A 9,535-nucleotide genomic window follows, 5' to 3' on the forward strand; every position below is an offset into this window, starting at 1 on the left:
GATTTGTTTCACCGATAGGTCGTGGTAAATGAAGAGCTAAATAAGTAGGTAACAAGTTATTTGACAGTTTAAACATCATGCATAATTTGTGTTGTTCACGCCTTTTTGAGAGTGGTGCGAAACTGGTTTCTTTATAAATAAGATCGGGTGAATTTCCCCTAACAGCACCACAAATTGTTCTGAGAGCATCTAGATGAATATTTTCAAGGTTTTGTGCTAACTGAAAGGAACAGTTATCCCAAATAATATCAGCATAATCAAATACTGGAAGATTATAAAACATATATTATTTCTAATGATTTTCTAGAAAGACGATATTTAAAAGACCTGAGGCAGTTTATCTTTTTACTTGTTTTATCAATAAGACTGTATATGTGATAATGCCAGTCTCCTGATCGTCGAAATGTCGGGCCCAGATGCTTATGAGATTCAACTTCCGATATCTGTACGTTATCTAAAATTAGGAGTGGATTATTTGTAGAACATTTTCGACTAAATATGATAGTTTTAGGGGGTTTTTTCTGGACTAAACTGAACCAACCACGTTTTGGCCCAAGTATTAATTAGCTCAAGATCTGTGTTAAAAAATATTTGCACAGGCCTCTGGGTTTTCGACTGAGATATAAAGAGAGGTATCGTCAGCAAAAAGTCGTATGTTGGATGTAATTCCATTTACAATATCATTGAACCAAGCACAGAACCCTGAGGGACACCGGAAGGAATTTCTTTTGCACTCGGAAGAATGGCCATGCATTACTACACACTGTTTACGACCAAACAAATAGCTTTCGAACCATTTTAGAAGTTTACCGTTTATACCAACAGATTCCAATTTGTGAATTAGACCCCTGTGCCAGACCCTATCAAATGCTTTACTTATATCACAGAATACTGCTCTGACCTCTTTCCCTTCATCCATTTCCTGGCAAATGAAGTGGTAAAAATCAATAAGTTGGTTAACTGTTGAATCACCAGGTATGAAACCAGATTGGAACTGAGTTGTGATTTTATTATTTTTAATTTAATAAAGAAGTTAAAAATACGTTTGAGGATACATTTTTCAAAACGTTTTGAAATATTACTCGTGAGAGAAATTGGCCAATAGTTAGAAAGATCATATATACTTCCTTTTTTGTGAATGGTTTTCACATTTGCAAATTTCCAAGAGGACGAAAACAGAAACTGTTCCAAAGATAAATTGAAGAGACGAGTAAGAGGATAAGATATTTCAGTAGCGAGTAATTTAAGTAATCTGTTGCTAATTAAATCCGGGCCTGGAGATTTGGATACGTCTAGTGATTTCAGTATATCTTTTACCTCGTTTTGATTTAAATGTATCTCGTTTAAGGAGTTTTGAGTAACCCTGTCGATAGTTGGCAGAGTTCGTGGTACATTGTGAAGCGTAGATTGTTTTATAAAAGTCATTAAATGCCGAAATTTTCTCTTCAAGTTTGTGAATAATCTCATTGTCCACAATCAACGGGGTAATTGATGAGCTAACAAAACCACGATTTTTAAGATAATTATTAACAAGTTTCCACCAATTTTTATGACCGATATTATCTGGACTACTAATTTTATCATAATTTTTTTTAATATTCAGTTGCATACTACTTCTGCGAAATAAATAAAGGCTGTTGTAGCCGAACATATTTTTCAGTTCTGGCTGTTACAAATATTAAAGGTATTTCAACCTCAAGATAATTATGTAAAATACTTCTAATTCTTTGCTTGAAATATAATTATGTGCACGTTCAGACGTCCTTTGTTTTTTGGAAGCATTATAAAGTGGCAGTCCTACAACTGAAACCAGTTTTCTTGGGAAAAAGATCGACCTGCACTTTGAATTTATATTATGGAGATGCACAGATACCATCATGAATAAGTTTTCACATTAATTTTGATCTACATGTATGTTACCTGGTTATAAAAACATCAAGGGTGCTTGAGGATTACCGGTACATGGTTCTGAAGTGAACCACAAACCCTGTCAGTGTCATTCAGTGCCGGATTTATTTCTCAAACAATACAATTTAATCTTTTTAGCAACTAAAGTTAATTTACATCCTGAAGTTTATTGTTTGGAATATCAGTTTTTGTATATCGAATCTGTTTCTGGTCGTCCTAATATTTGTAATAGCTCAAATTTCATTTTACTTCCAATTATTTGTTTTTCGTATTTAGGCCTACGAAATTAGTCTGAGAAAAAATACAGTTTGAGCTATTACAAACATTAATTTAAAGGCGCAGACCCTATAAGTAGTGTCGGAAATAGAATAAAAATTATTTTCGTCGATTATTTCTTTCATATTAAACTGACAAGTAAATATTTTGTAAATACCCATTCAATAATACTCTACCTAATTTAGCATGTACTTGTTTGGGCTCTCATTGATGTACAAGGTAGTGTTTACTCTTGAAATTAAACTAAAGATGTCGGTAAACAGGTGATGTGTTACCTTTATTGGAACAGACTATAACACATATGTGTCAATTTCATTTACCCTTAAACAAACTTTTAATTCAAAACTGCAAGTTAACTGATTATTTTGAATTGCAGCATAAATTATTAATTATGACAAGCATATTTATTGAATATAAATTCAATATAAGTACATTAGAAATTTACACAATCTTGCAACAATTTAAAGGTGCTATATCATAATTGTATGCGAGCTGTGATAAAGATTCTCCAGTATTTACTACCAGTAGATAAAATGATTTCCTATAATCATTTATGGGCATATTGTTAAAGGTGTCTTCTTTAAATGTTAAATCAAAATTTTATTATTTAAAAGAAAAGAAAAAAAGAAGAAAAAGATTTGCAATAGCTGTCATTGTGCAACATTGAGTTAGCACCTTTAATACCAGTATAATGGATCACTCATAATGGTTCTTGACAGTTTTGCTCAAAAGTTACTTATAAATGACTACAAATATTTTATTTGGAAAGGGATAGGGGTAAACCATCATCAGAAACAGTCCCTCACATATTGTAACAGCAATGAAATTGACACACTGACCAACATTTTTTATAGTCTGTTCTAATAAAGTACACAAATCACCTGTTACTGACATTTTTCTTTTAATTTCAAGAGTAAACACCACCTTGAACATCAATGAGCGCCCAAACAAGTAAATGCTAAATTAGGTAGACTATCATTAAATAGTTATTTACAAAATATTTACTTGTCAGTTTAATATGTAAGAAATAATCGACGAAAATCATTTTTATTCTATTTCCGACAGTACTTTAGTTTCAGCCCGTAAAAATGGACACCAAGTTTAGTTAATCTACAAACCTGCAACACATATTTGAATATGGTTATAACAGAGAGAAGCTAAAGTCTGTGATGTTTAAACAGGGAAATATTATCAAAAATAACTACAGCTTTTATCATTAACCATTACTTCTTAGACGAAGGTGCGTTTTAAAAAAAAACTAGGGTTTCTATAACAAGAAACACATTATATTGTATATATATTTTAAACCCCCAAAATGTATTTAATGTCTAATTTCAGGGCGCACATTAAGTCAATACTACCACACTTTCTTTCACTCCCCCCCCCCTCCCCCCTTTACAGGCTCAAATCACTCCCTAGGCTCAAATCACTCCTCCCAGTATATTAATGCAGAACGATTTATCTCCATGTGTAAGATGTAACATAGAGCATGTGATATATTATGAATATTATTGTTATTGATATAATTCTATACTACAGTAACGTTAATGGCAAGTGAATAATTAAAATTTCGTGCAGATTATTAATCAGTGTCGTTGAAATATATATATAACATATATATATATAGTACTATATACTAGTATATATAGTAGCAGATTGACGATTGACAGACAAGTCCAATATTCTCTAATTTAAAGACTAAAATAAATAAAAAATAACAATAATAACTAAAACAAAATTTAAATATCAATTTTTTTTTTTTTAGAAATGTTTGTTTATGAATGCAAATGTGGATACAAGCGCTTTGGTTTATGCTATAGTGTGGCATGAGCTACAATTATGTTTATTTATATCGCAGAAAATTCCGTAAACGAGGGAATCAAATAACTATATATATGGCCTAATTGAATACGTATTGCTTACGTATGGTGAATGTTCATATATGTATATGTTTTATTATTACCATTTGTATGTACAGTTTTAACAGTGGTTCATAAGTCAATAATAATACCTGTGTGTTTTCATTTATTGTGTAAACATGCGCTTTATTTCATATACGCTTGACACTTAAATAAACTATTCTTCTTCTAGCATTATACTTAATAGTTGATCAGGTAGCCTGATAGGACACCCTCAAACACTACAATGTACTTGCTTGTGTGTGAGCTCATTGCAATCAACACATCCTAATCTTTTCACCGGAACTTCACTAAGTGGATTGAAGCGAAACCTCTGCAGAACAAAACGGCGAAGAGCGTTGCAGTCTTCATCTATGAGACTATATGTCGACATGGTGTATCAAGGCAGAGAGTTCGTCAACAAGGTCTCAGAAGAACTGCATGCACTAACTGGTGTACAGCAAAGGATCACCAGTGCCTATCATCCCCAGGCGAATGGACTTGTAGAGAGAAACAACAGGACCATTCAGACATCTCTACTGAAGGTGCTAGAAGGAAGGATCGAAGAGTGGCCGAAGGCTTTACCTGGCGTCCTGTTCGCCTTCAACACAAGTCGTCAGAAGTCTACAGGGTTTAGTGCCTTCTATCTGATGTATGGTCGGAATGCAGTCCTCCCCGTGGACATTGTAGGTGACACCCAAGACGAAGAGATGGAGGAACCCGCTGAGGATTATGAATCAACGTCTCTGCAAGCTCGCCTCCAGTCGATTAGTCACGTTCAGGATATTGTTTACCCAACAGCCTCGGACAATATCACCACGGCACAGGACCGCCAACAGCGCGACTACCAGAAACGCCATTCAAGGAAGACCTCGTTTACGCAAGGAGACCTCGTCCTGGTATGGAATTCCAGACGTGCAGACCGGAAGGGTGGCAAGAGCGTGGATCCGTGGAATGGACCGTACATCGTAACAAAGAGTGTTGGTCACGGCCTGTACGAAGTCAGAAAAACAGACAGTTCTTAGGTCTTGAAGTCGAAGGTTAACGGCACCAACATGAAGGTATACAAGCCGAGGGTTTCCACATCTAGCACGCCACCAAAACCCCAAGAAAAGACAACAGAATCCACCGATGTACAAGTCACACGATGTGAAGAAAATCCCATCTCATTCGTCTCGACTGATGCTCCCTGGCGGAAGTTCGCGTGTCAAAAGCTGGACATTGCGCAACCGAAGGGAAGGTTCCCAAAGCGATCACCCCCCCCCCCCCCAACCCACCCACCCACCCGGATCTCTAGAAAAACTACCAGCGAAAATTGACACAATAGTAGGGGACGGCAACTGCCTGTTTCGGGCCATCTCCAAAGAAGTAAGCGGAAATGAAAAGCACCATAGGACAATCCGCTCACAAGTCGTTCAAGTTCTCGGTGATGAACGCTATAGCAAGCACTTCCAGGGTTACTCTAGCCACCTGGATATGACAGCATACTTGTTGGCGAGTGATATGGACAATAATGCAGTTTGGGCCACAGACATTGAGATTGTTGCCGTGGCTTCCATGTTAAATATACCAGTAATCATACACACGGAAGATCGCCAAGGCCAGCGACGCTGGATGTGGTACGAACCCTTGTGCGTTGTACCACCCCTCATGGACTCTAACTGTATGATATACCTCACAAGTTACAATGAACACTTTAATCGTGTAATGTAGTCATATATGAATCTGAAATGTATGCTTTCTGACATGTTGACCTCATTGTCTATTTTTCATTACCTGTGTTTGTGAAAACATGGAAAATAACCCCACAAGTTAGTCTGTGTTAAGGCTAAAGTTAGTCTGTGTTATGGAAAATCTGCTCTCGTGAACCCACTTACATCCATGAGGACATAATATAAAAGCAAGTCGATTCAGACGTCATTCCTTATATTGACAGTCACACGTAACAACACAAACTGTTTTTCACCAAGTTTAATCATCTGCAAAAAAAACTATTCTCGGAACGTATAAATTGAGTTACAGTGTAAACAATAAAAATGTCCTCCTTTGCTTATTATAAGTAACAGCTGGTATTTAATTGACAAACTAGTATTTATTTTGTTTACCTGAAACTGCTTACATTTGTCTAAGCGATGTACTCATATATGCAGTTACTTATTCCTAATAACTCACTAGTTACCACTAATTTAAGAATTGACGATGCTACTATTAGAAGGACGTGTATTAAATAGTTATACTTGTAATTTAGATAGGGGAGTGATTTGAGCCTGGATGGGGAGTGAAATGAGCCTAGAAGATCATAAAAGTATTAAAAGATAATTAGTCCTTTAAAAAATACTATCTCTTTCATCCACAACAGGCATGCAATCAGTAAAATAGTTATCAAATAATACAAATAAAGTGTCATAATGCAAGTGTATTTGTTACTTCCCCGAAAAGACAACTGGACTCGGTGAAGATATTTTAACAGGGTTCTTTATTCCGGAGAATAAGGATATATATAGTCAAACAAACCCTATAAACAAAAATAGCATTATTAAAATACATTCACACTATACATAAACAGTCTTAAAACACCATATTAAAACGCATTAAAATATATATAAATACTCTGCAGTCTAGTTATTATCTACAGATAATAGCAAATCGCTTAAACAAAAGAAAGAACGATACACTGAGCAATAGTTAACATCGCCACAGTAAACATCAAATATAGACATAATACACATACAGAATTACCGTACGTTAAACAACTGAACATTAATCAATCGCCGATAATCTTAAATCATTATTTACAGCAAACAATTACACATATGGCGATATACAGTATAATAAAATAAAGGTAAGCTACACAAAACATTATCTCCACAGGTGATACGGTTTACCTAGACCCATTGAAATACCAATACCTTTAGCTGTGGGCTTTAGGGCGGTAACATGATGAAAAAGCGTCAAACGTTTACAAGAAACAAGTAAACAAAAACGAATACATTTCTAATTTAATATACACACATACACACTATTCACATACATTTCTAAAACAATAATAACGACTCATTTAATTATGGCTTGGCTATAGGAATATCCATTATTGTTACAGCGTAAGTGCCACGCCCAAATTCTAATACTTACATTAATTCAGTTTATTCCTTTATCAAAGTAAATGTTAATTGAAGTAGTTATTTATTTAAACCTTATTTGTAATTTATAAACTGTACTTTATATGTTAGTAAAATAGTAAAGTGAATTAGAAAAGTAGAAATATAACTCACCAATTATTCCAGTGTAAGATTGAAAGCAGACCGGTGCGTGGCCTGTGCAGCTCGTGATGTGTCAAGAAATGTCAGGTGAGTGACAGTGAATAGCCACCAACTGGGTCAAACACAGCTGGCCAGTCTATTGGTTGATCGTCACTGTCCCTGGTCAGAGGTCAGATGTAAAGACAGGTAAATGCATGTCCCTACAGCTCCTAGCCAAAAGTTTAGGTGCATGTGCGTTGTGCATAATAAAATCATTAAAACAATAAAACCTACATGGTTACATATTCCTTTCCTTTATTCATTAATTGCAATACCGATGTCATTCTAGATAATAGTGCACTTACTTTAAATTAAATGGCCGTGTATTAAATAGCTATACTCGTAATTTAGAGGGGAGTGATTTGAGCCTGGAGGGAAGTGATTTGAGTCTGAGGGGAGTGAAATGAGCCTGGGCATGGGAGTGATCTGAGCCTAGGCTCAAATCACTCTAGAGTGATCTGAACCTAGGCTCAAATCACTCTAGTTAAAAAAAAAAACCTGTTTGGGATGTATCAGTAGGGGTGAATTTTTTTTTTTAATGTGGCTACTTTGATAGATGTGGATTCTTTGTAACAAAATAAGATTGACAAGGCACCTCTAAGCTCCCACATTTCCTATGGGAAAATAGACACTACTGATGACCAGTAGAGCTAATTTTAATCGGATTGCATTAGGCCTACAGCTTTTCAGTTAGTTTAAACGACATTTTATTCCATTAACTGGTGGGATTGGTCGACAGGCTACAAGCCTATGTTAGGACCTTTCCCTACATTTTTTTTACAAACAAACTGACAAGATGACAGACAAAGTACAATTAATAACTAACAATAATAAAACATAATAGTAAATGATTAACATAAAAATGAGCTACAAAAAGGAAAGGTACGTACATAAAAATAGTACAGTTAGAGAAATGTAACAGTGCTATTAAGTTTCAAAACGTTTAGTGCTTACAATAAAGTCATGAACGGATTTTAAAATGTCAATATTTTCCTAATAATTTAAGTGTAGATCGCCAAATAATAAAATGTTATAGTTAACATATAGATATTTCTGTAGATGGGTATTTCGATGCACCCTGAACAGTGGGCAATGACACAAGAAATGTTCAGCATCTTCCACATGATGCCCACAAACACATTTTGGATTATCTAAAATATGACGCTTAAATTTATGACCATTTAGGTTACTGTTAGCCATTGTAAGTCGACAGTGAAGTATCTGCTGACGTCTTTCACCATAATAAAAGTATGATGGAATAGGTTCAGTTACATTAGTTGCATGTTTGAACCTAGTTAGTGATTTACAATTTTTGATGTTAGAAGACGTATTATTCCATAATTTAACTGACAAAGGAAAGAACGAATTTTCAAAGAGCGTTGTACAGCACCACAAATTGTTCTAAGAGCATCTAACTGAATATTGTCAAGGTTTTGTGCTAACTGAAAGGAACAGTTATCACAAATAATATCAGCATAATTAAATACTGGAAGATTATAAGACATATATTATTTCTAATGATTTTCTAGAAAGACGATATTTAAAAGACCTGAGGCAGTTTATCATTTTACTTGTTTTATCAATAAGACTGTTTATGTGATAATGCCAGTCTCCTGATCGTTGAAATGTCAGGCCCAGATGCTTATGAGATTCAACTTCCGATATCTGTACGTTATCTAAAAATAGGGGTGGATTATTTGTAGCAGAACATTTTCGACTAAATATGATAGTTTTAGGGGGGTTTTCTGGACTAAATTTAAGCAACCACGTTTTGGCCCAAGTATTAATTAGCTGAAGATATGTGTTAAAAATATTTGCACACAGACGCCACACACACAGACACACACACACACACACACACACACAGACACAACACACACCAATATATATAGCCTATACAAGAATATGTAATTTAATTTACTTTTTTGTTGTTAAAAAAGGTTTGTATAGATAACTACAATTAATTTTTGTTAAATGGTTCTTCAAAAATATACATTGATTTTGTTTTTAATTCTTTAAAGACTATTATAAAATAAATCTAAGATTTTTATCCCTACCCATCTTAAGAATAAATGCTAATACAAAAACCGCCTAATATGCTGTATTTCCAATGTTCTGTAAATATACAAATACAAAATAAAATTACCCCCCCCC

Source organism: Gigantopelta aegis, chromosome 3 (genome assembly GCF_016097555.1).
Source record: "Gigantopelta aegis isolate Gae_Host chromosome 3, Gae_host_genome, whole genome shotgun sequence".
NCBI lineage: Eukaryota > Metazoa > Mollusca > Gastropoda > Neomphalida > Peltospiridae > Gigantopelta > Gigantopelta aegis.